We start from the raw sequence: 27,604 nt of genomic DNA, 5'->3' as shown, positions 1-27,604 counted from the left end.
TATCCCTGTGTGGATATATCCTCCCAGGCTGTTGGGTAACAGGGAGTACATTATTTCTATAAAAATAGAAACTTCAGAAAATCAAGGCAGTTCTATCTGCACTTTTCTTGCGATGACACATTAAGGGAGGTCTTGAGCCAGAACACAAATATCACTCTGGGCCATGATTGAAGGTAAACCTAACTGGTGTCTCTACTTTTGTCAGTTTGTGGTCTTGTCACTGCTGCTCAAGGAAAGTGACTCTGCACATGCGGTGGAGAAAGCAGCACGGTCATGGCTTCTGTCTTCCCCTCACTACCATTGCCTGACCATGGAGTGAAGAACACACTGAACTGTCTAAACCATGAGACTCATCCCACCCTCTCCCACTACACCCCTGGTGACAGGTCTGCTGGTGGGACAAAGCCCACATCACTGCCACAGAGTGTGCTCTGGTGGGTTCCACCAGGTTCCGTGATCTAGAGGCATTGGTGATCAGGACTTGCCCTGGATGGTCTCACTTGGGCTACTAACAGATTGGAAATATCAGGAATTGCTCTTCTTCTTCGCTAAATGGAAAGAGCCTGTAGAATTTAATAAGAGCTAAATTGCAGGGTCCTATAAAAATGAAACATGATACATTAACCCATGAAGGAATACATAAATATCTGAAGTTTATTGGAAAGATGTCTTGTACCCAGCAGACTTTAAGTTTTCTCCCTGAAATGGTAGAAGCTTGATATTGGTGTAGTAATTTTTGGTTAGAATGAAATTATGGTAAAATTCACTGAAAAGCTTTTAATTTTCATTAATGCATTCACATTTTATTTAAAAGGATTGTTAAATTTAATGGGCTGCTAAAAAATACCTGTAATAAAAATAATAAGAAGAAATCTGTTATCAGAGATATTACAATTGATTTATTATTGTTATACAAAATACTACCACCTTTTATTTTAATACTGGCTGTTTAACAATCTGCTTTGGTTTTTGTGTTGTACACTGAGGTCACCTGGTTGTCACAGAAGACAAAGGCACACTTATATGGTCTGAAATCAGTATTAGGTGTTGTACTAGTAAAAAAGGCAATAATGTTTTACTAAACCAGCTATAAAAAACCACTAATTTGAACTTGTTTGGAAATGACTGTAGTAGTGTTTATAAATAATACATTTTAATAAGTAATTTATTCTGTCATAATATGTGTTTGCAGCAAGCTGCCAGCAAGATTTCTCTGTTTTTAACTCAATGGTACTTAGAAGAAACAGTTCAGATGCTGCTCAGTTTTATGGGGTGCTAAAAGCCCTATTTAGCCCCGTTGTTACTCTGTGAAATGTTTACTCTGATGTGGAAGGGAAAGATTTTAACCTCTGAACAGTGTGAGTCTTTCTAAGCTGATCAGCACCCAGAGCCCCTGGATCAAATCAGTGAGGAGCAGCATTTCCAGGGAAATTAGAACTGTCCTGTGTGCTCTGCCTTTTGCTGCTAAGGCGTTTCTCTCTGGCTGCTGTAAACTGGGGTGCTTTTCCCCTTTACTCCAATTGGTTTGGTAACTTCTTTTCTGACCTGAGGAATAGGAGCTTATTTTTACAATATTTGGAGTCCTTTTTCTTCTTCACAGAGACGTCTTTCTTTCACTCAGACATTTTCCTGACTAAGAAGTCAATACCAACTTTTACCCTCCTTGATACCTTTTTGTAGTGGAATGAAAAACTACAATTCTCAAAAAAGGTAAAAAATTTAAGCACATGGATGCAAATGTTTGTATAAATACATTCTTGTTTACAGAGAGAGAGTGCTGAACTTTTCTTTTTTACTACTTCTTAATTCTTTTGATTTTGTTAACAACCAAGGTGTTATGGTATTGATTATATTAATGTCAAGACAGAATTACTCCAAGGGAATTCCTTTAACAGAATTAACCTGGACTTGCACAATGTAATAGAGTTTGGGATTTCTATTCCATGCTTTTACAGATGAAAGCAATGACAAATCAATATTTTTAAGGGAAATATTCTTACAAAGAAAGACATTCTTACCTGCTATTTATAGTTCTGTTTTCTTTAGACATTAAACTCTGATAGAAATGATGAAAAGTAATGAAAAATATTTACATATTAAATATGATTGAAGTAATAGCCACCAGAAATCAGTACATTTTTTCATCTTAAGCCTTTGTTATATCTATAGAGTGTTGGGATCAAATGGTTTCTGTAAGTAGACTTCATCATTCTGGTATAATATTAGGTAAGCCTCATAATAGTTTGTAATACAAAAAGACAATAGGAAAGCTACTTTTAAAATTGCCATTTCTTATCTTGCTCAAAAGCAGTTTATTCAAAAACAGGACAGTTAGCTGCCTTAGCTTCAGACTTATTGAAATTAAGCACTTCACACAAAAAATATTTGCCAATGCATCATCGCAAAGAGGCAGACGCAGAGATAGATGCAGAAATCTGTAGTATCTTTATTTTTTGCCTTTTAAAAAAGAGGGCAAGCTGTGGCAGTGCTTTGAATGTAGAGTCCTCAATAAGCATCAAGAGCATTCTGGGTTTCTATCTCACTGTGGAGAAACATCAGTGTTGCAACAAAACCCACCTGATCTTGAGGGGATCCAACAGAGGGATGCCATTGCATTGCCTAAATCCAGCTCACCTTAGCTGTAAAAGCTCAGAGGCACCAGGGCAAGTGGCTTCAGTAAACATGGATGTATTTACATGCACTGTGGGTGCCTTCTTCCAGACAAGATGCAAAGTTACATGATGCATTAAGAATTTCAGATATATTCAAGGAAGAACAAAAACCAGACTGTTAGCAACCTGAACTTACAGGGGGAAAAAGTCAAAAATTCTTTTGATTTAACTGAAACAAGGATTTAAATAAACTCTTTACTGATTTCTACCCATGTTTAGAAAACCCTCATTTGCCCAATTGTAAATGCACTGCCTTTTTTAAACAAAGCTCCCTTTGACTTCTTTGAATCATGATTTGGCGATACAGTTTTGTTAATGTGGTGATTCCTTTTTAACTCTCTGAATTATTCCTTTGAACTTCACCTGTCTGTCTTTATTAGACATAATTGGCCAGTGTACAATAAACAGGATGCATAAAAGCTGATACTTGAATTCAGCAGTCCATAATTAGATTAAGCTACATCGAACTCTGGAAAAAAAAAATTAGGTAGCAGAGTGTATAATTTTCCTGAAATTTCTGTGTGGGCTATACTATAAAACACAGTAGCATCTGAGCATGTAAAGTCTGCCACCTGTAGCTGAGTGGGAAGTGGTTTCCCTTTTTCCTTTTTTCTTTCCCCTTTTTGCCTTCTTCTTCTCTTTCTTTTTTTAATTTCCATTTTTTTCTTTCTTTCAACTTATATTTCATCTTTAAGCTGTATTATCATAATGATGGATTGACAAGAAGCAGACATAATTTCATACTACAGTTATGAAATTAAATCTTTTTTATGGTATGTTGTGATGTTCCTCTAATATGTTAAAGCATACTTCTTATATAAGAAAAGATTAAAGATGATAGACTGTGTACATTTTTGTACCTAGTATTTATTATTGAGACTCTAAAGAAACACAATTGAAGGCACAGTGTTACGTGGATTTTTATATAGAATAAATAATGAGCATATTTCTCATTTTGATCCTGATTCTTAACCACAGAATGTAGAATTTACAAACACAGACTAAATTGAGGTGAGGGAGTTTAAAAGGTGGGAAAAAGGTGGAGTCTTTATATTCACATCTGTCTGTGTATTTGCAGTATTTTCATTGTTCCTGTTAAATTTTTAGTCATATATGGCAAATGCATAAGACTTAATCCCCTTTTTTTTGGTCTTTACATCAACATTCCTTAAATTTTGCTGATCTTTTCTAAATATGTTTCTCAGCTTTGAGTTTTCTTATTCATTTCCAGCACTAAACCACATCACAAGGCTCTGATCACCTCCCATCTCCTTGCTGCAGCCACCCCTTCCTTCAACACAAGCTGTCTTGCCACAGCACTACATTAAAGATCTCTCTCTGGGTCTGTTGAGCATGCAGCCCCTGTCTTTGATTCCCTCCACATGCTTTCTCCTCTGTATATCAAATGTGAGCCGCTTGTCTTCACTTCCAAGGATTTTTATGGTCTATTCCCACTGTCATCTCATTGTGACAGACTGAACTACCACATAGGTGGAAAACCTGCCAAGCAGCTGGCTCCAATTAGCCACCTATCTTTTTAAGAGCTGGTGGGAGCAAGGGGAGATCTAAGTGCTGTATAATCAGACCCAGCTCTTTCTGAGAAACTCTCCTGTGTTGAAGCAAGGTAGATGTCAAAGGCATATCAAAGCGAAAACAGCTGAGGGAAAGGAGGAAGGATGAAAGGCTATGCCTTAGCAAAGAAATTAGGAAAAAAAAAAAGGGAAAAAAAAGAAGGAAAGAAAAGTGATTGGAGACCCAGCAATCCCACAACAGAGTGCAATGCAATGCAGCAATGAGACCCAGATGGAAGTCCCTGAAAGCTGTCTGCCACAGCTCTCCTTTCATGACATGGCTGAGCCTGCGTTCTAAAGGAGCTGGCAGTGTGTGTCTGTCCTAAGCAACGGATGTGACATTGCTGGGGACAGTTGTGCACGTGCCTGCCTGGCAGGCTGCAAACCTACTGCATCTGTGGAGACAGTTTCAATGACAGGCTATGTATAGTGAACAGCTGCCTCTGTTGGACACAATGTACAAAAGAACCCTTGCCCTGGGATCACAAACACTGAACACCTGGTGTAAGTGCACACTTTCATCTTCCGGAGCAACCTGAACAGGGTGAAATGGGCTCCTGAGTGACTGTGCTCGGGACCACCTCCTTTTTATACAAAGAGAAAATTCCATTTCTCTCATCATGATGACCTTCATAAAGAAATTGGAAATGTGCTTGTGGACAATCCTTGGCTGGGATGTTTACCCTTACAAAGGCCACAAAGCCTTAGTTTAGTCAAACTATGTTATTAAGGTTTTTTTACTAGAATATAATAACAATTTGGGATTTATGGCTTAGCATCCTGCCCTTTCACTCTGCAAGGGTTCTCAAGGATGCCTGTAATCAGAGTTCTCTCTCTCTGTAAGTACTTGTAATAAATCTTCTATCTCACTTGGTAGAGCTTCATTCTCTTGCACCTTGTGTTCAGTATTTTAATTATCTTTTGTTTTTAAAGGACATGAATAAAGACAAAAGCAGAAAGCAGGTCTCACTGCATCCTTCCATAGGAAAGTCTGTTCCTATGATGTTGGTTAAAGTTATTAAAATTCTTCTACCATTTCTTGTATATTTTTAGCACAGGGTGACATTAACTATTGCTATTTTGCTCTTGGACAAGGGCAAGAAAGAGTACTCACATAAAGACTCCTTTTCTAGACTGGACTTAAAATTTTAGCACATTAGTCCTCATTGCTACAAGGGTGAATTTTCCCACTGATCTTGGCACTTGCACTTTCTTCAACCAACAGTGTTGAAGCCTTCAAATATTGCCAGGTTCCTGGGTCTCTCAGTCCCTTGTCTGTACTTTCAAATATGAAATAAATTTTATGATATTCATTTTATAGGCTGGAGGACATCTTCTGCTTTATAAAGAAGATGAAAACTCCCTTTTCATGATGAGCGATATGTAAATAATGAGGGGTAACAGGTACAAGTTAGTCCCGGGGAGATTCCAAATCGACACATGAAGATTTTTCACAATGAGAACAAATCAGCTGGAAAAATCTCCTCAGGAAATAGGTAGCTTCCCCAACACTGAACACATTTAAGTTTCATCTGGATAGGCTGCTTGGTCACCTTGTCTAGACTGTGCTTTTGACAAGATAAGTTGTACCAGATGCTCATTAAGTTCCCTTCCAACCTGGTATGCTATGATTTTGTTATTTTATGATTTCATATTCAGGTAGGAGTTTAGAACCACATAGCTTGTCCTTCATTCCTTCCTGGCCATGGAATTGCCTGAAATTTCAGATTTTACCCAGATCCCTGGTTTTGTCTTTAACTTTGCACACATGTTAAGTCTCTATTCAGCTGAGGATACCACAGAACACATGGGCTTTTGTGTGAAGTCCTAACTGCCCAGACTCCTTCGATTACCCTTCCTAGAGATGGTTTCCAAAGTCCTTACCCACAGTTACATAAATGTACATGGCTGCATCAAACTAACTTAGATATACATGGTTTTTGAGTACCGAGCCAAGTAGAGGTTTGGATAAAGAAAGGTTTTCAAAAACAATTTTCTTCAACGAGTATTTAAAATGTTCTTAGAAAAACTCTTTCTTTCTAAGTGAAGGACTTTAACCTTCAGTCTAATTTTTAAAATGTCGTGGATGTTTTATATAGGGATCTAACAATAACCAGTATTACAAAAGTCAAGTGGCTTCATTTTAAAACATTGCTTTAATTTCTAGAACTCTCTTACTATGAAAAGAAATGCCGTGTGTAAAAAATATAAGGCTGCTCATCTATCACTACCCTGATATACTATCAAGAATGTCTCTTTAACCTCAATTGTTCTTCACTGAAGCATTCAATTTCCTGCTCTCTGTTCTTGCAACGCCTCTGTATTCGCTCAAAAACTGAGTTCTTTTTAACATTGAAGTTGCCTGAAATGCAGTTGTGAAACAGGTGATCATAAAGTTTTTAAACGTCAATGGAAAGTCAATATATTTTGCCTGAGAGCAGAGTTCTCAGAAATTCTTAGCAGCTTTATCAAGTATTGACAAAGTGTTATATTTATTATTTATATAATGGATTTAATAAATGAAACATAGATCATACTTAATCATGATGTCGAAAAATGACAAGAACTGAAAAACTTATATTTGGTGAATTATTTGACCTTTGTAATTAGAGAAGGAAGCACAACACAGGTGTCTTCCTGTAGTCAGAAATAATACTCCTGAGAAAGTATCTACATTGCAAGTTAAAATGTGTTTCTACTCAAAAGCAGCTCAAGTAAAGTGGAAACACAACTTCACAGCACAATCCTTATTCAGAGCGTAGTTTGGTGTTTATAATCACTAGCACACCAAACGATAGGTCCTGTTGTGTTTGATGCTGTTATAGACAATATAATTGGCCTCTGCAGGATTTGGCTAAGGGGGGAGAAAAAACCGAAATGCACAGCTTAACACATTACTTGTCAGGTTATGGTACTGATGATTATCTTTGTTAGGATCAAAGTGAAAACCATCAGAAAATGAAAGAGCAGAAATGTCACTGACTGCTTAAAAATGAGGAGGTATAAGCAATTAATAGGGCTGGGGTTTTTTTGCCCCTTTTTAGCTCATTTTTTTTACTCTTTCACAGCCACCAAGAAGCTACTTCCTACCAGCATCAGATGATCTTTATTTTGGGTGGTGCTTACATGCCTTATGTCTTAGTTATCAAAACACAATATTTCTTTTGGTAAGCAAGATACCTATGCAGTTCCACTGGATTTTAAAGTAAAAATAGTATTTTGGATATCTGACAGAATTTGACTCGTTATTTCAGAGATTCTATTTACCTCTGATCCCAGCTTTTCTCTGAAAGCATCAGCTTTTAGACTTGAAGTAGACTGTTTGGGTAAGGTGCCCTGCATCTCTAAGTGGCTATTTATAGGAGTTCCCTAAGTTTCAACATCTGGGGAAGAACAGCTCTTTATCCATCTTGTCTGCCCTCTTCAGAATTTTGTAAATCTTTCCCTCCTCTGTCCTCAGACATCCCTCTTCCAGCTATAACCTATTTAACCCTTCTGCACAAAACATCTGGTCCCTCTTCTCAGCCATTCTTCTGTGCCCTTTCTAACATCTGTCCAAAGTAAAAGTGAACAACTGATATAATCCTCAGTCCTTAACTATTGATGTAATCTTCCATACAGAATACTGGTAGTTTAAATTATGGATTTTCTTGTGTGTGATTGGTGTAATGTGTTATGTTAGTGATTAAGCCACTTAAATATGTGCTTTGAAAATATTTATGTTTAAAAGACTGCGTTATCCTTTGATGAGAAAGGTGCCCTAGAGGCTGAACACAAGGAAACTCAGCATTGATGCACCTAGCCCTGGCCTGGGAATTTGGGTCCTGGTCTGCACATGTGACATAGATGTCTATGAACCTGTGTAACACCTAAGAAGTTCTGGATGTCTCAAAATGAGATTTACAATATTTAGCATACTGACACTTCAACAGAAGCAGGTACCAGTGAAGAAAGGTGCAATCTCACCTGGATTTAGGCCAATATCTTGGTTCAACAAATGGGAGAGTTTCAGGGAGTCTGGTTTTTCAGTCCCTATGCCCTCATCTTGCTGGTGGAACACAGAACAAAACAGTTGAGACTTGCAAAAACAGGGCACCAGATGTTGAGTCTGTCCCTGCTGCCACTGTTCACAAGGCTTCAGTATGAATGCTGCTGGATGCAGAATAGTGTGACAGAAAGGAGTTTATTTCTCCTGTTTGCTTGGTAATAAAAGGTGTAAGTTGCATGCCAAACATCCTTCTGCTCCTGCTGGAGTTACAGAGCCTTTAATCATTCACATCTCACAGATCACTTTTTCCCTCCTCCTCTCTCTTAAGTGTCTTGAAAGCCTTGTCATGAGCAGTATAGAAAATGAGGCATAGATTAGATTAAATGTTTCCATCTGGAGCAAACATAGCTCTAAATTAGTGGACTCAAAGAAAGTAGTTAAATGCACATAAAAATAAAGTCCTCCTGAAACAAAGCTCTGCTAATGACATGACATTCAGTTATGTGTTCATAGACAGACTCTAACCAGTGTCAGTAGTGCAGCATTTGGCTTTGCTGGAAAGTGTGAAGTACCTGCTTACAGAAAGTGTAAATTACCAAAGGGCAGTTCTTTTCAATGTGTTTCATTGCTGTTATTGATTTCAAAGCTTTGGAATATTAAGTATCTGACGTTTTATAGGGGACTTGCATGTGACATTGCATATTTACATAGCCTCCATGGTTTAAAAAATGTTAAGTGTTAGACTCATATCACTGCCTTAAAAAGCCCTCAAAAAGCTAGTAGTTTCTTTCTTTCAAAATTATTAATTTATATATATATATATTTAGTTTACAAAGGAACTCACACGCACAAAATGACACAGAAAAAGTTTGCTTGAGCTGGGGGACAAGGACAAGTCCCTGAAGAATACCTAAAAAATTCATAGGTTACGAATATGACTTGCTGGATACTCTTTATTTTCAGTCTTAAACAGTAGGCAAGGTGTTATGACTCATTGTCTTTCTCACAGCTAAGGGTACATTAATTTTCAACTACTTGATAATAATACTGTATAATTCTGCAGAGACTTTATGCCTTTTTCATTGCTTGAAAATGATTTCACGGCTTGTGAGGTGGGAGTCAGGTGGGGTTGAGAAATTCTAGGACAGCAGCAGAGAACCAAAGAAAATTCAGAAGCAGCCTGCATCAACCTAAGAATGAGAATATGTTAAATCAACTGGTGTATTCAGATACCTTTCCATGATTTTTATCTCTAGGATAGGAGTTAATTTGCTATGCTGGATTTGAAGAAGTATGTGTGTGTGTGCTAAATAAGTTCAGGTCTTGGTTCTTCTCCAAGGAAATGCAAGGATTTGGAGTAGAGTCAGTGGGCAGTGGAAATACAGCTTGTTACCAGGTCTCAGAGCAATAAAGAAATCAGATACAGGTACATGCACATTCAGAAGCCATATATTCATGGTGTTATTTATGATTCTGTTTGGATTTGCTATTAATCCTAAAATCCCCTGTTTTTTGATATTAGTTTATACTTTAGGGTGAAGTAGAAGCTGCAATTCTGAGTTCCATCCAGTGTGATGAGAGCAGATGGATATGTGCTATGACTGTAGAGATTTTTTTGCCATTGTTCACTCTCAGCTGTTAACTGATCAGCTCAGAACCATTCCCTTCTACAAAGCACTGGCAGTGACAGTAAGCTATTAGCTCTCAGCACCTTGGGCACAAGGGGAAGGAGAGAAAAATATAGAAAAGCATTTTCAACAGACTAGGAGACAAAAGGCAATCAGGCTGGCTATGTGCATAGAGGTTTTCACTGGAAATTCTCAGTGTTTCACTTGAGATATGTAGGGCATGCACAAACATGGAGCAAATCTCCTGGTAAAAAAGAAAATGGTATATAAATGGTATTTTCAGAGTAAATAATTGAAAGATAAAACTTGAACAAATATTTGATTAAGGCTTCATATTATGATTTTTTCTGATGACAGGTCTGATTTTGGAAGGTCATAATCCTTTCTGTTTTCAGCTGCTTTAATCTCTTCTGCCCCTCATAAATCACTGTCTCCTTTGTTGTGTCAGTGTAAGTGTTTTTACAGTTTTTTCTTGGAAAAGTATGAGTCATATTATCTAGAGCTCATACCCTCTTCTGTTTTTAATCCTGTTGTTTTTGGTTTTTTTTTCACTGATCTGGTTTACAACAAACCCTTGCAATGAATTGAATCCCATGATGAAGGATCAGGTTGCTTGTTACTGTTCAGCCTGACTAAACCTACTGCTGAACTAATGAATTTGTTGCTTTTTCCCTGTCTTAGCACTTGTGAAATCCAAATGACTGGTTCTGGGAGCTAATCCAGCAAGAAAAACAGCACTCCAAACAAACAGCTCGAGGCATATCCTTCCCTGTTGTTTGGGATCTCAGCTGGCTCATGGCAGGGTCAGCACATGTGCGAGGGCAGAGGTGGGGGCCAGCAGGTGGGCTGAGAGAAGAGGTGAGTCCCCTGTGCTTAGTCAGATGTGCTATGAAAAGGAAGCAGTTCCCAGAGGGAGCAGGCATGTGTGGAACAGTGGTGAGAGCTGCCCTTAGGATGAGTGAGTCAAGGAGTGGATGGGCAAAGTTTGCTCCTGGAAATCTGTACTTTGAGGTGCACCTTTGGTGTAAACCCCAAATGTGATACTTCCATGGGAATCACTATCTCTTCCTACTCGTGTTGGTTAAGGTGGCTCCTGGCTGCTTCCTTTACGTGCAGCAGCTGAAAGTCCCTGAATCAGGATCCAGGAATTCCTGAATATTCCTTTTCTTGATATTTATTTATGGCTTTATTTGACAGGTAGTATTTTTTCCCTTTCCTCATCTCAAAAGCTCAAAGTATTAACAGCAATCCATATTGTATTCCTCCCTAAGAGCCTGACTTTGCCACCATAATTTATACAAATAATTTTAACCTGTTTAACAAGTCCCAGTGGGAATATCTTCTTAGGAACTACATGGGCAGATAAGTAGCACATTCAGGGATTAAATTCTAAACTTCCTGCTAAACTATCCATTTTTCAGCACTTTCCTTCTTGTAAGGTCATGTGGCACATTTTTCTGTCATGTATTTGTTAGTACTAATCTTTGATTTTCTAATTTAGTTTAACGACAAATATTTTTGTGTTAAAAATATGACAAGCTGTTGTGAGTGTTGACAAGTTTCTCTTTTTTTTCTTGTTCATCCTGTAGAGAAGAAGAACAAAAAAAATTTATGAGGACACATTAATAATATTCATTGGGCCTTCTTTTTTATCTCACATATGAGGTAGAGCCAATATCTATTCTAAACATATATAAGAGATAGAAAGATGTGCAGTTATTAGATGCTCATAAATTTTATCTGTTGTAAACAACTAAGGAGAGATGGAACTTAGTAGATTTACTTTCAGTGGTTTCACCCTGGAAGAGTTTTGGTTGCTTGGATTAGCACTGCAAAACTGATTGACTCATCCTCTCATATTACCATTGACTATTTGTCTTACTTATGTAAAATAAAGGTATTTGTTTGATTTCTATGATTTTGGAATACCCTGTGCCACATAGAGTCTTGTTCTGAAGGTTACTGCATGAATTCAAGTGTCCTTGCCAGGGAAATAAGGAATCTGCTGTTATTGTTCCAGTATTTCCACTAATTAAAAGTGGTCTCAGCTTATCTTCCTGCATGTGTGATCAGCTGAGCTCTGTCTCCCAGGCCCTCCTAAAAGTCTTCGACAAACAGCATTAATAATGTGCATACGTCAATTAATTTTCTTTGTTTTTCTGAGTATGTTGATGGGCATGGAATAGACAATCCATCATACTGCCTTCCAGGTCTTCTTCCTGTTGTACCAGCATTTGTGAATAAATAGAGTTCTGTTGCCTAGTGGTCTGGCTATGGTTAACTCTCTCATTACTTCTAAACAATGTCTGGTAGGAAACGTGGAAGATATTTTTTCTAAAAATCTGTATAGTTTTTGTGGCTTTGAGTGAAATTACATCAAAACAGAGTCTAGCTCTGAAAACTAGTCAGGTGTCCTTTGCGTGTTTCTCATGACCTGTGTCGCTTTGAAAGCAGATTTGCTAACTGTCAGTGAATCACTCTCTCTTCCCTCAAGATGGAACTTAAAATGGGTTTCTAATGGACCTATTCTTTCAACATAGAAAGAAACCCACAAGGTGAATTATCTTTCTTCTATCCTGTATGAAATGTACTGTTAAAACAGAGATGTGATCCAAACTGGACTCCTTGAGTTTTGCACACAAAAGAACCTGACTTATTACACTACATCACCAATTGTATTCTCTACCATTTGATTTTGCTGTGCGATAGAGCCCCATTTTGTTTTGTGAGAATAATGTTCTAAAGGAAAGATGGCTTTATTACAAGGAGAATTATCTCGTGGCAAAGCCAAAATGGAATAGTTTAAATTTTCTATTTTTACAACTGTTTTTTTTTTTCTAGTACCCAGCTCCTGAGCTTTTCTAAACATCCATTTTACTTTCTTTATAATTATAAATCAAATCAGGATTTCAGTATAAGCCTTATATACTGTAGATTTTCTTCCCTCTCTATCAGAGGTATTACTTTTTATTTCTTTTTAGAATGCATATAAACATTTTGCAATCTCTTAAAAATCCTTTAAGATGAAGCTAATCTAGGTAAACTGACACTTAATCAATTTCTTTATTTACATTCTGACCTTAACTGTAGTGCTTGAAATCACCTTGGAAAGAAAAAGATTGTGCATATATTTTACTATAAAACAATAGAGTAAATATATAAAGCTTCATCAAAGAGAAAAAAATATTTATTCTGATAAATAACAATTTACTCAAGGGATTGCAGCTATGGAGGAACTGAATGAGAAAAGAGAAGAGGAATTTATAAAAAGACTAAATACTTAAGAAGTCTCCCTAAAAGTGGTTCACATCCTATCTGACGGAGGATGCAAACATATGCTGTGCGTAAAATGACTCAGTATGACTGTACTAGTGTTAAAATCCTAAAAGTCTCATTATTTTTTTTTCCCCTGAGGACAGTGCTTTTTTTTGAGGAATTGTTTTTTAGAAATAGTGATAATAGAAGGGATTTATGCCTTCCTGGAAATGAACTTTGTAAAAATTGTGTACATGGGTGGTTTATGTATTAGAGCTGATGTTGTATTCCAATGTTTCTTTTCTCCAGGCAGAAATAAGCCTCTTTTCTTTTTGTTGTTGTTTTTAATAGACAGTTTCAAAGTTGGACCAGTGCAAATGTTTCTACTAGTTTTTGATGGGGACTTTTTTTGCAGGACTAGGCTACTGATATTTCTAAACAGCTACCAGTAAAAGTTTTTCATAACCTCTCTGTGGACCTTTATCTGGGAACTTTCTTCCCTTGAGCCATATTTTGATACTTCAAAATATATGTTAATCTGTGGAATAATTAAAGAATGTAAGAACAACATCATGCAATGCACTGCAACCTTCTGCATGCAGTACATTTTTCATCTGCTGTCCTGAGTGCCTGCATGCACAGGAATGCTTTGCTGCTGCTGCTGCTGTCACAAGTGACCTCCTGCAGCCTCTCTGCAGTGTTACCAACCTACAGACACTGGAGCAGGACCTTTTCAGGTAGACACTGTGGTGAAAATGTTTTATTTGGCCAGGTACACAGTCACGGTGTGGACCTCAGTCCCTAAGGTTCAGGGAAGACCCTTTTTGCTGAGCAAATGGCTGCAAGAACCTTATGGGTCATGAGGCATTTGATAGGCCTAACCATGCTCCTTTCACCATTTGGAAAACAAGGGTCCATTTGAGATTTATCATGCTACTCATTATCAAGCAATAGAAATGCTCAGCTGCCTGTAGCATTCCCATAGCTTCAAAATCTACAGATGGTTGACTTTTGAAATTATTTCTGAATATGTTCACATGCTTCGGGTAACAATGTGGTTTCACTGAAGTTTAAAACCCCTTTTACTGTGCAATGCCAACAAAAATATTCCCAGTTTGCCAAGTTTTTCCTGGCTTGTATGTGCTAGTTGGATTATTGCTCCTCGACCTGTAAAAGCTATACATTAATATAGGAATTCTAGTAATTTATCATATATCTTAATGCATTTTAGTGATTTTAATTTTTTTCTGACTGCAAAGCAAAATCTCTGAAGTGAGCTCTGTTGGCCTTGCTGGAGGGTTATCACTGCTCCTCACCCCATGCATGTTCAGTCTCAGGACATGTGCTCTGTTAGATGTTTCCCAGAGTGAATCAGTGAGGCTTCTGAGGCTGAGTCACATAATTTTTATAAGATTACCAGGGAAAGGTCAAGGATTTTGGGTAGTGAATCACTTAGTCTTTTTGGAACTGGTGAATTAAAAGACTGTCAAGACCACACATACTGTTTCCTTATGGTTTTGGTTGCTCGGCTCTTATAGGAAGTTTACCCTTGGGCCAGTAGGACAGATTTGCCCAGACAACATTCTGTCACTAGCAACAAAGCCCTCTGTATCCCCATAAGCATGAGAAATAATTGATGAGGAAGTTTGACTTTCATCACCTGCTCAGTGTGTGAGCTGGATCTATTTGTGTTTTGCAGCTTCACAAACCTGATTGGTTTGTCCTTGGGCATAAGATGGAGTGTGATGAAAAAGAGCAAGAGGTTGAGGGTTTTTTTAAATGACCATGTAAATATGAATAAAGAAATCCTAGGATCTCCAATCTGTGAAACACCATGTAACCTATAGCAATGGCCTTAAGCACAGAAGAATTTTTCTTACTGTATGTGATGCAGATTAAAATAATATATTATTCTGAGTTCCAAGATTGATAGCTTTTGCTTCCATTGGTCAAACTGTTCTGTAATTTGAAGAGACTTCAGTTGTGCTGTGGGCATTTTTTTGCTTTCATCGATTATTTTCTACCAACTGTGATTTTTTTAAATGATCTGTCAGGGTACCTTTAGGCATTAGATGGTCGCTGTTGCTGGTTTAGACAAATAAAAATATTTGTCTGATGACCTTTAATTGTTTTAAGTACCAGAGGCTTCAATGATGATATTATTAGGAGTAGGAAACCCTGTGAAAGAATCCTCTCGAATTGTGGTTGTTGCCTGTCAGCAATTTACAACTGGCACTTTCTGCTGGCAGATGTAGTGACTCATTAGTGAAATCACTGGGAGAAATAGAATCCGGGAACTCTGCAACTGTTATCTGAACAGAAATTTAAGTTATATTTTGCTTCTTTTTATGAAGTTTGGAAGAAAAATTCATTAGTGATCACACCGTACTTTTCTATTTTTTGTCTCATGAGCTGACTTTCATAAAAGTTAAAAATTTCAAACAGTGTAATTTCTGAGGCTTTTAGAAAAAGTGTACATATTATAAAAATAAGGCATCTAACAGAGCAGGTATTACTTATAGGAAATAACAAAGGTTTAAAAAACATACACAAGTGCCTCTGAGGGAGATATTTAATTTCTTCCTTATTTGTCACTATGAAAAATGTTAGGGGAAAAATTGCATTGATATGTAAATAAGGAGCTGCTTTGTAACCCTGCAGGAATGCTTAGGTAAAGGTAAAATGAGAATCTTGGTAATAAGGACACAACTATTTTTGTTCCTTAGCTTGGACAATCAGAAACTACTCTAAGTCTCATCTGGTTCAGAGAACACTCTTGTTGACTGAACAGCAGAGAACGAAGCTTATAGTTTTGCATATTATTCTACAGCTACATTCAAAAAATCTTGTTAATAACAGGAAGAAAAAATATGGCTTGTCTAGGAAAGGATCCTATCATTTCAACAAAATCTGCTTTCTCTGGACACAGCAATGAATAGAGCTCCATCTTCAAAAGTCATTTGATATTTTTGAGAGGTTCATATAATTGCCTTCACCTTTTATACATGTTTTTGATACTGCATATAAATGTTTACTTGTAAATTAAGCAGAAGTGAATTAGTAAGGAACATTTATGATTTTAGTCCCTTTTCAAGAACTTAAAAAGTCCCTGGGAATACAAAAAACCATGACAGATTGCCTGAAGGTTTGCAGTAAACACTGGTTTGAAAAGCTTGTAACAACCTCCATCTGTTCACTGCACACTTGAAAAGGCTCACAGACCCTATGCAGTAATACAAAGATTCCTGTGAGGGCAGATCTTTTCTTGGGAGGATTGATTAATTTCACTGGTGCTGTTTGGGGACAAGAAACTTCCGAAATACTTATTGTTTTGTTTTTCAGTGAAGACAGTCATTCCAGTGGTTTTCATTCCAGCATCTTTTTTTTTATCCCGATACGCATTGTAACTTGTTTGTTCTCAAAAGTTCGGCAACAGGTAAATGAGGAATCCTCAAGCATTTAGGGCATCAGCTTTTTGAATTAGTTTCTGACAGAAGTGATTCTCATGAGGCTGTGCTGCTGTGAAAACATGCATACCAGACTTCAGTCACAGTGTTGCATTCTAGGCAGTGCTTGCAAATTTAAGCTCCTGTGAGAATCAGGCCCTGATGCACTAAATTGAAATAATAGTTAACACAAATAAAAAGGATTTTCAAACAATTGACTGGTATACACTTTATACTTAACAAGAATTTCTATTTTTCTATTGATCGAATTAGTTAATCTAGATGATGTGTGTCTTGTACAGTTTTTCCCCTCTTATGTTGAATAGTAGGTTGTTAGAGGGATCAACCTTATAAAATGTTTTTTTAATCTCATCTATCTCATATACTGATAAACAACCAAAGATGAGAATTATATCACTCTTCTTTGTAAATTATTTTTCTATCATAATTAATTTTGTAACATTTTCTGGCGAGTATACTCATACATAGATTCTCATAAATCAAACTACTTAAGAATAATTTAATTACAATTCTTTGTACAATGAAGGAAATGTTAGAGACACTAGAAATTACCTCCGTGTTAGCATTACAGATAGCATATACTGTAATAACACAATAGCTGGCTTTCTACTATTTAGTATTTCTGATAGCCAAATGACTTTGTTTGACATTAATAAAAAAAAATTCATTTTTTCTATTACCCTTCACATACTGTCGTGCAATAAGAATGCCTACATTTCAGCAGGAGGAGCTTCAATGGGTGTTAAAATCCAACAGGCTATTCACTACTGAAATGATAAACTGTGGACCATGTCAACAGCAATTTGATTTTACTGTGACAGTAACTATATCATCTCAGAGAAGGCAAAACCTTACGAAAAAAAATCTACAAAATCTGCACCAGGATATTTCTCATTCACAGTGCATGCACCCACCTAAAAGCTGAGGGGTTTGTATGTAGGGGGATTATGAGGTTAGGCACAGACTGAACTGAGTCAGTGCTGATGGACTTGTTTGCTTTATGATGTGTTACAGAATATATCCATCAACCCCTGATGATTAAGCCCCTGCAATGAGTTTTGCGGCCTGTCTGACTCAAAAAATGAGTCCTGGAACTGTTGGAAGACTCAACTGTTCTACTCAGAAGATGTTGGTCAGCTGCAGAGACAGTTTCTAAGTTACCTATTCAGACACTTGGCCTCTGCTACCACTTTAGGTATCTGCATCTGTGTTTAAATGTAAATAAATTAGGGTGGGCTCTCTATATCTTGGTTGGAAAGAAGTAGAACAAATGAACCACTCTGAGGAGGAATCTTAGATGACTGATTCAGAATGAGATGGATTTCCTTGGTTACCAAGTGAGGTATCTCTTGAGTCACTGTCTAGAAAGAGCCCAGGTAACTGGGTTGGATTTGGTTTTGTAACAAATTTCACCTGAAGTTGCTCTGATTGAATAGGCTGTTGAAGTAATGCATATTATAGGAAAAAAAAATTACCATTTCAGGAAAATTAATTTGTGAATTTTAGCTATTCAGGAGTTAAATGAAAATATTCCATTATATGGAAACAACTATTTTAGCATTTCTTTGTATATATCTACCCTGTCACATCTTAAAAGTCCAGCTTTTCAGAAGATAAATCCTGTTTTTCCAATGAAGAAATTGGTATCATCTTCTTGGAGAGGTAGTTAAAATAGTGCTTGAGTGGTGCATCATTCCATCAAAGGCAGAAGATCTACAGCTTCAAAATATTTTGCTTAACTCATGTGATCTCATCTTTGAGCCTTTATTTGCATGTAAGGTATATTTCCTTAAGCTAATCCAAAAGTTTCTGCAAAGTGACTTTGTGGCAGTGTTTTGACAGCAAAGGGAAAGACTTCCTTTCCTGTAGAATAAATAGAGCTATTGTTGTCTCAGAAATTTAGACCAAAGTTTCATTTTAAATGGTAATAGTAAGAGTATCATCTCCTGTTTTTTGATTTTTATGATTAAGAAAGATAAAAAGGAATTACTGTAGCAGTTTAAGAAATTTCTTTGGGATGGCTTATGCAAAGATTTTACTTAAATGAGATGTACATAACTAATTCTACATTTTTGTATCAGAAAGGATTAGTTGATTTTTTGAGATGCTGTTTAGTCTTATGAGTCTATGACAAGTCAGTTTCTCTTTGCATTAATTGAGGCCACTGTTAAAACAGCCAAACCCAGTGTCTTCCTCAGAGATATTTGAATTTAATTGACTATTTTTATGTAAAATTCTTGAACTTCCAACTGTGATATTTTGACTCCTTAAAATCTTCTGAGCTAGCCCAATAGCCTATGTGATTGGCTGCTTTTGGTTGGGTTTGGCAAATTAAACATTTGCCATTTGTAAAGAAATATCAGAAGCACAGACAGAGGGTTAATGTGTAGTCTTCAGGTGGAAGTCATACTTATTCCATTTCTGTTTTTTTCTCTAATAACCCTGCCTGAAGTAGCTGTAAAAAAAAAAAAGTGAGTGACTGGAATTTAGTAGGGCAATGGTCTTAGATGTATTAAATGGAGCTAAAGTCTTCAATCTGTGGGCACTGAGGAATGTAATGGGATTAAAAAATTACATAAGTACATTAACTTCAGAAGCAGGGAAGGAAAGTTGAAAAGTTGTTTTGCTAAAATAATTAGGTGTATATAATATGCACATAGTATCCTTTAACCCAACTTTTCTTACAAGTATTTTCTCCTTACTTGTGATGTCATAATTCCCTTTCAAAACACAACACTTTTGTAATTGAATGTGCCTGTTAAGAAATATCTGAAATTATTAAAAGTATGTATAGGAAACACTGGTTAAAATTAATTCACAATATGTGGAGATCCTTGGGTGTGTAAAAATATGAAGTTAAAATCCAGTCATATACAATAACTACACCACAAATGTAGAATAGGAAACAAGTCCCTTACTACAGTCCACATCCTTACAGATCATCTATAACTTTTATGGCACAACAGCATAAAATGTTAGACAAATATTTGTCAGTGAGATTGAAATATTGCAGAAGTCAATGAAGTATTTTAGCTCAGCTATGATTTTTTTTCCTTTAGTGAGGGAGGAAAAGCTATTCCAGACAAGCAGTTCTTGAAAGATATTTGATATTTCTGCAACATCAGCCAGATATGCTAATGTAATGCTCTGTAACAACTCAAGCCTTCTTTTCCTACAGATGATTGTGTAGAATGGTTTATTTAAACTTGAAACCTGAAGAGAATTCTGGCTCCGTAGACATTATTGGTATCTTTGTGCCCTACATGCACCATGTAGTCAGAGATCGCCAAGATTATTAAGCACCTAATTCATCCCTTGGAGTAGAGTGATTAATTTGCCTTCTAAAATGTGCTAACCCAGAATCTCAAAATACACACTCACCTCTTTATGTATTCTTAGTGGCCACATGTGTTGAATTCTTGGCTCTGCATAAAATTAAGTTTCTGTGACTTCATTTTTTTGAGGGATTAGAACTAATTTTACCTTTTTTTTCTCTGTGCATTGCATGTGTATCTCATTTTTCCCACCCCTCCTCATAAAATAAAAAAGGGGGGAAAAAAGGAAAACAGAAAAAAGTCATCGGTGTCTTTTTGAAAGAAATAGTAATTTTTTTTTCTGCCTATACTGCTGTAAGCCATCTGCTTTGATTGTTGGAAATATCTAATTGCTCGATAAAAATACAAAACTTGGAGCCCTTGTTAATCCATATTTAAATTACAAGTGCATTCTACCTCCCATATTTTATAGACATTCAGCATTTTGCCAACAGTGTAATGGAATAATATTTTTATCTATAGAACATAGGCCATTTTACTTTTTATTACAGGAGATGTTTATTTTGGACCTGTGCTTTTAAAATTTTATAAGCTCCACCCTCTAATTGCTTAAGCCTTTTCCCGAGAGATTCTTTTCCTGTGAACAAAATTACATTTTTCATTTTTAAAAATTTCTGTAGGCATTTCTACATTATTTAAAATCCCAAGAAGAGTTGAATCAATCAAATAAATACAGCTGTATTTCCCTTATTCTTCCGTGGCCCAAAATAAATGTTTGATGTTTTTCATTGCTATCAAAGCACCTTTTAAACTTCTTGAGTTTACTATGTTTTTTTGGTGTTTTTTTTTTCTCAGTGGATTTTTATTATTTCTTAACCTCTGAATTGATGAAGACAGACAAAAAGAAAATAGTATGGTGTAAAATTTAAATTAAGTTCAGACTTAGAAATCTGTTCTCAAGAGCAGTTGACCAAAATCAGTAAGTACTTATATCATGTATGCATTGAAAAGAAAGCAAGAGGAGACCTCTGTCTAGGACTTCCATCTAATTACAGTCAGAGACGTTCAGACAGTTCCCATAAATCTGAATGTCATAACACTACAATAGAGGCAGCAGACAGGACTTTTAAATTTATTTTTTTGCTAGAGCAGAATTTCCAAATAGCCAGTGTTGCTACCTATCACAGTAGTGTCACCATGAAAAACAAGAATTGATCATGATCTAACAAAATCGTGTCAGTCAGAAAAGAGAGTGAACAGCTGTTGTGTTCAGTGAGCTTATTAGAAAAGCATTTTTTATTTTCCCAGGAATTTGACAGGGAGAATAAAGTAGGTGAAACAAATGAAATGTTTGATCTTAGGCTTAACCGTATATACTGCTGAAAAATCCTAGAAGAGAGAAGTATCTAGTTATAAGCAGAAGTCACTCAAGCACCAGCACTTCAGTGTTCAGTTTATGTCAGAGCTTTTTAACAGAACAAGACTGCAGTTCCCAAGTCCTTGCAGTATGTTCAGGTTTCTAATTCTCTCAGGTGTCTTAAATTCTTGCTCAGGGAGTCTCTGCCCAAAGCTTTATCTTTAGTAGCTCGTCTAGTTGTAACCTTCCAGTCTTTCCCAGTCCATGCATCCAGCAACCGGCAAACTGCTTAATAACTTGCAGTCTTGGGCAATTGGGCTGTGAAGAATAATCTGAATTTTTTATTTTCCATTTATGAGCAGAAAGAATTGTAGACCTCTTGACATTCATGAAGCTGTACCAGTTCAGCTCCAACCTCTCCAGCCTGCTATAGAATGAGAATGTGAATGAAAATGTGATTTTTTTTGAACGATTCCAATATGGTAATTACCTGATCTTCCTAAGAGTAATGAAAGTGTTGCATACCTTATGGTAGCATATATTTATCATGGTATACACACTCATAGGTGTTGTATAGCTACTTTAATTTAAGGACCAATTTCACCCAACCATTTGTGGTGTGGTTTGGAAAGGAATTTGAAGAGTTTAATGAGATTTCAGAAAGCACATGTCTCTGCCCATGTATTTACTGTTGTAGTAAGTAGTCCAGACCTCTTTGGATTACTTGAAAATGCAGAGTTAGCAAGGATGTTCATACTGTTGCCAGTATCAATATATGGGAAGTTTGAGTTAGCATTAACATGTGGCTTTACTTAAAATACAGTTAGCCATGGTGAATGCAATGAAGATGTCTAAATACTGTTATACAGAATATTTGCTATGATATGGTTTTCATAATAGTATTGAGTCCAGAAGATCATGTGTAATTTTCATGGTAATTTTTAATTTTCCATACTATTTATTTCAAGAAAAATGGACATGCAAACAAAATGGGACAACAACAGCACAAAAAAAGTCTAAAGAAAATGAACACATTGTAAGACTCTTCTGGGCACCCCATAATTCATGTTAATCTCAACCCAAAAGACTGGTATGCCACTTTTGAATAGCTACTCCAGTAGTTCCATGGCACTTCTTTCTGATGTTTACAAACAGTGCATTGGGCATTCCAATCTCATTTTGAACCTTAGGCAAGACTTAGAAGAGAAAGACTTCAATGTGTCAGCTGAAACAAGGGCATCAGTAACCAAATCACTCTGTAATAAAATTTGCCTCATTGCTTTTAAGAACTAGCAGATGGTTTCAACTTTATCTCCCATTGGAGACAAGCTGATTGAATTCAGTCTTTGCTTAATGGCTGCTATTTGTGCAAATGAAGATAAAGAAACTTAGCTAAAGATTGGCTATTCCTGTACAGCCAAGTAAAAGAAAAGACTTTGCATGTCTGACCAACAGTCCCATTTGTAAAAGCTGCTTTTGTTATATCTTCAGTGACTGGCAGTAGGTGACGCCTTTTCACAATGCGAAACTAAGAGAGTAGAGTGGTCTCCTACCTCACCAATTACAGTCACATTCAGCCATATATATAAATTTGTATATATATATATAGAGAGAGAGAGAAATTTGTATTCAATAAAAAGAAATATTTAACAAAATATTTACCAAGACCTCTTGGTTCCTAGCTCTGATACAGGCACTTAAGGGACTGCTGAAATAAATAATTCAAGAGAAATTAGACTCTAACGCAACCTTATAGATGTGAACCTCACTGCAGAACCCGAATTTATTTGGGCTATGGTGTGCATTAGGGTTGTTTAAACTGATTCTATGCCAATAGGCAAACATAGGGAAACTACCAATTTTAGACTGCAGTCAGTAATTTGAAATACAAGGGGACAAGGTTTGAAAATTTTGAAAATACTGGAGTATTGGTTGCTGCAAGTTTCTTCTCCTCTCATTTTTGCCAAGCCTATTCATAGCATGCAGAATTACTTGTTGAACCTACACATAGCCTAACCAAGGAGAATATTTGATTTTGAGGCTGAGCCAAGACCCTTTGGTGGTTTAAAATGCTGAATGATCACTGAAAACACTGCTGGGAGATTGCAGTTTGCTTGGACAGCAGCAGTTCTGCTTCTGCCCTGCTTGACCAGCACAGTGGGTAGCCAGTGTGTGGCTGGGATTTGCAGATTCCTCCCAGATGCTGGACAGCCCTCTCAACTGGTAACCCTGTAAATTTTTGGTTTTGTTTTGAGTTAAAGTGAGATGTCAGAGTGCCTGTACCTGGATTCTGGCCATAGCTGAGGAGGTTGCAGACTGAGGAGATCTCAGCTCTTCTTGCAGACAGTATTTCTAGCAATGTGACAACAAGGAACTATTTCCAGAAAGGTGCTAGACTTCTTTCTCTGGGACTTACCCACATATTGTTACAGTAGAGACAAGGCCCAAGGTCACAGCTGCATTATGATTCAGATACAATAGCAGAGAGTTGACACGCAGAGAAACACTTTCATTTATTTCATTGATCAAACAGGAGCACACAGGCAGCATGTTGGTAGAAAGGACAAAGAGAGAGAAGACTGTTTTAATTACTTACATTTTATAAATGTATATGTATATGCTCCCATGCATAAGAGCAATTAGCTCTCGAAGGTAAACCCAATTCAGATAGATAACAGCATGGCCAAATGAAATAAGAGCATATTTTTAATTGTTATTTGTGTCATACCCTCACTGTGTAAAGTACTGCATAGCACAGCATGTTTCATCTGAATATGTTTGAGACCTGTAGAAAATCTGGGTAATGGAAATGCCTAAACCAGATGAAAACAGGAGTATGGCAAGGTGACACAGTTAGTTTTGTCAGAGATCTGGGTTTGATCCAGACATTTTGGCATTTAGATCAGATGTCCGCAGAAGAGTACAGATTGGAGCAGTTGAGGTTCTGGTTCCCCAAGTTTGCAGGACACACAATATAAGACATGGTGAAGGTTATGTATCAAAAGGAATCAAGGGTAAAAGTTGTCTGCATCCAGGTAGGATGTCAAGTCAATGTGTAGTACACCTTTGGTTAAACCTGGACTCTGTGCATCCTTATTTTGCTGCAATTATGTCTTTGAATGTCTGTTTCAGGTCAGAAGTTAGGACCACTCAATGCATGGCTGTGTACCAGGGTGTTAGCTCTGCCTTTGCTTCCAGGAAAAGAGAATACTAGTCAAGCTATGAGCTTGTGCTCACACAGCTGTGAGACTGATGGGCAGGAGTTGGGTCCCATATCTTTAGTCTCCAGGAGCACAGTCTGGAGCAATATGTGACTGTCCTGTGCATTTGGTATTCTTAATGAGGAAGTCTCCTTGAGTTAATAAAGTTGTTGTGTCCTTCATAAGTGAAAGTGGTTTTACATTTTCTCTTAAAATTGCTGATGCCCTAGCAGCCCATTATGAAAATTAATTCTTACAAGTACACATACCTTAACTGAGAAAGAGAAAATATGTAGACAGAAGTCAGAAAAAAGAAAAAAATAGCATAATTGCAGGGGAATTCCTTTAAATATGTTCTTCTTACAGAAAGGTGGTCGTCACTTGGATGGTTATTTAATCTTTTGCAATTATGCAGAAGCAAATATGAGGCATACACTATTCAGAATGTCTTCAGGTGTTTTCAAAGCTTTTTCATTCTTTAAAGGGGTAAAGAAGGGGGAGGAACACTGGGAGACACAAAGATGATTAAAGGTGGAATAATGAAAGGAAAAATGTTTGAAAGACAGCAAAATGCTCCCAAGCTGCAAAGAGCTTGAACAACAGCAACACTGATCTAACGAAAGGCATATAATACTCTTAATCTTTAGTTTCATCAGGGGAAAATGCTGGACAAGAGGAAACATTTTCTGAATCATAGAACATAGCAAGCACTTCAGTAAGAGATCTGCTCCAGTCTACATGCTGAGTGCTGACCTACTGAAATTATTTAGAATAAGAACCATGGCAAGAATTTCATACTTTGACTGTCTAGGAAATCAGCTTTATCACACACGTGATCTAAAATGTGCTGAAGTGTTTATTTTTTGTACAAGGTGCTATTTTTTTTCAAGATTTATATGTTTTTCTCCACCACATGTTACTTTTGGAAATGTGAGTCTGTGTTTATGCTTAACAGAAAATATCCTTATTCTTACATCTATGTCTTCTTTCGTGTTGGAAGAAGTTATGTGACAAAATAATTCACATTATGTTTTTCTAATGTTGGGAGACATGGCTGTAGATTTTAACTATATTTTCTCTTTCTTCATTTTTTTCTCATACTATCACAAAGATATTAGGTAAATTAATCTGAGCCGATGTTCAGCACTGTCATATACGTTTCATCAATATCAATAGAATAATGTTTCCTGTGTTAAGGGGGGAGGAGTTTAGAATTTATGGTTTTGCATTGCTATCATTTAAAGATTCTGTAGGGTCTCTAACACATCCAACAGACTTGTTTCCAAGTGCATTGAAGATTTAATGTTAAAAAGTTTCAGTATGCTTTAAAAACACGACACCTTACTGGACAAGGATGCAAAAGCAGAGGCAGATTAGCCACTGGTAAAAGCCTGTGACTGGCAATGACTGGGCAAATCTGATCAGCCCTGCAAAGGTTTTGAAACAGAAGATGGTGGAGGACTATAAAATTTACGCATGTCATGTATTTTTTTTCAGCACACCATAATTTAGCAGTTCTTTGGGACTTACCTCCCTTTGGAAGGAAAGGTGTAGAAGCCATTATAAAGAATTATTTAAGCAGTTCTCTTTCTCTCAAGCCAATAAATACAAAACTTACACATGCTATGCATTATGTTTTATTGCCTAGAACAAAAGGCCATAGTGCAATTTCATAATAAGGATTTAGCTTATAAAATTCATTAAAAATACAATAGGTATCTGTAGAAATTACTTAAAAATTATTCAGACTTCAGTAGTGAATTATCTCTTCTGTAGGCATTTTTAATTGGTCTGTAGCATCCTATAGCAAGCATGGAATTTTTATTAAATTGAACAACTCCAAAATCTGTTTGAAATGGTGCACTTCTATTTTTTTCCCCCCTGAAGAACCTCATATATGAAAACAGAGTGTTACTATAGTGGTCTACTATGCTGCTCTTGATCTCCGCTTTGGAAAACAGCTGCTCAGGATAGTGTAGTTTGCAGAAATAATGAATGTTTAACACTCATTGAGAAAAGGACCTTCTCTTAAGAAAGCAGGGAGGTCCCAATCTGGAATGGAATGTACTATGAGAAACATACCATGAAGGAGTGGAGGAAGTATGGAGAGGACCATTGTATCTTATAATGAGATGATTATAATGAAATGGAGAGGTAATCTAGAATTTTTAAGAGAGGAAATGTGATCAGAAGGTACATTGAAGGAGATAGTTATAGGGTACATCTGCAAAATTTAGTTTGGATCAGACTAGTCTGCTTCTGGAATAGATTTCCCAGCCATTCTCCCAGTCTGCATCTAACCTGTATGAAATTAAATCAAAAGATGGCCTCCAGAATCTCCCCTTAACACACTCCAAACACTATTGGTTGTCAGTCAACAGGTCTGGAGGCTCTTAAAACCACAAAATGTGACCACTTATTCGCAGAACTAATATTTTGTTCAACAGACCAATTCATACTGTGATGCTCTTGATAATGAAGATGTAACCAGAGAATAATTTAAAGGGAGAAAGAAAAAATGTAAAGCTTCTTCTACTCAGTAAATAAGGTATTTTTTTATTTTTCTAGAAGAATATGTTACACAAAATGAAGTTCATCGTTGAAAGTCAAAAAGAACGAGAATATGAACCTGTGGAAGAATGTTTGCTAAGTACTAAAGAAAAATGTGTAGATCTTCTTACATGAAGAAATTCTCCAAGTCTGTGCTCTTGTATTAATTACCTATAGCATTGGCACACACTTTACTACTGCATGTAAAAGTAAAAGATAAAGCCAGTTCACAATTTTCAGAGTCTCATTTGATAATCAGTTTAAAATAAGTCTTACTGGCCTTGCATGCTGCAATTTAGGATTGTGGTTTTACGTGAACTTTTCTGCCATCCAGAATGACCGGTTTACTAATGTTTGTAAATGGATTCTATTGTAACATTTACTTTGAAAATTCTGCATCTTGAAAAGTGTAAGTAGTAAAAATGGATTAATCTGGTAATTTTTACTGTGAAAATGTATTCCATTGGGCATTGAAGTGTTGTAGTAAAAAGCTATCTGATAAAATAAGCAGTGAAATTGGAATTTCAGTTTACACTGCTTTTTCAAGAAAGAAGTTATCCTAAGGCTCATGTTTGAACTAGCTGCTATTATTTGTTGTGTGTAGCAGTCATTTCCTTACAGAGAATCTAAATTTATTTAAG

The 27,604-nt window shown here is 36.6% G+C and overlaps 3 long non-coding RNA genes across 3 annotated transcripts; 2 read left to right on the top strand and 1 right to left on the bottom strand.

The window, feature by feature from the left end:
- Window positions 1–4,608: 4,608 nt before the first annotated feature.
- On the top strand, window positions 4,609–27,196 carry LOC135295334 (uncharacterized). The gene is made up of 3 exons (XR_010357391.1): window positions 4,609–4,747; window positions 17,596–17,776; window positions 26,982–27,196. It is a non-coding gene; the product is annotated as an uncharacterized LOC135295334 (long non-coding RNA).
- On the bottom strand, window positions 21,477–23,623 carry LOC135295333 (uncharacterized). The gene is made up of 3 exons (XR_010357389.1): window positions 23,497–23,623; window positions 22,876–22,921; window positions 21,477–21,640 (listed from the first exon to the last, which is right to left on the bottom strand). It is a non-coding gene; the product is annotated as an uncharacterized LOC135295333 (long non-coding RNA).
- LOC135295335 (uncharacterized) lies at window positions 23,745–24,480 on the top strand. The gene is made up of 3 exons (XR_010357392.1): window positions 23,745–23,865; window positions 24,115–24,248; window positions 24,346–24,480. It is a non-coding gene; the product is annotated as an uncharacterized LOC135295335 (long non-coding RNA).
- Window positions 27,197–27,604: the final 408 nt, after the last annotated feature.

This window comes from Passer domesticus, chromosome 2 (genome assembly GCF_036417665.1).
Source record: "Passer domesticus isolate bPasDom1 chromosome 2, bPasDom1.hap1, whole genome shotgun sequence".
NCBI lineage: Eukaryota > Metazoa > Chordata > Aves > Passeriformes > Passeridae > Passer > Passer domesticus.
The sequence above is the reverse complement of the archived record's forward strand: the minus strand, read 5'-3'. Positions and strand labels throughout refer to the sequence as shown.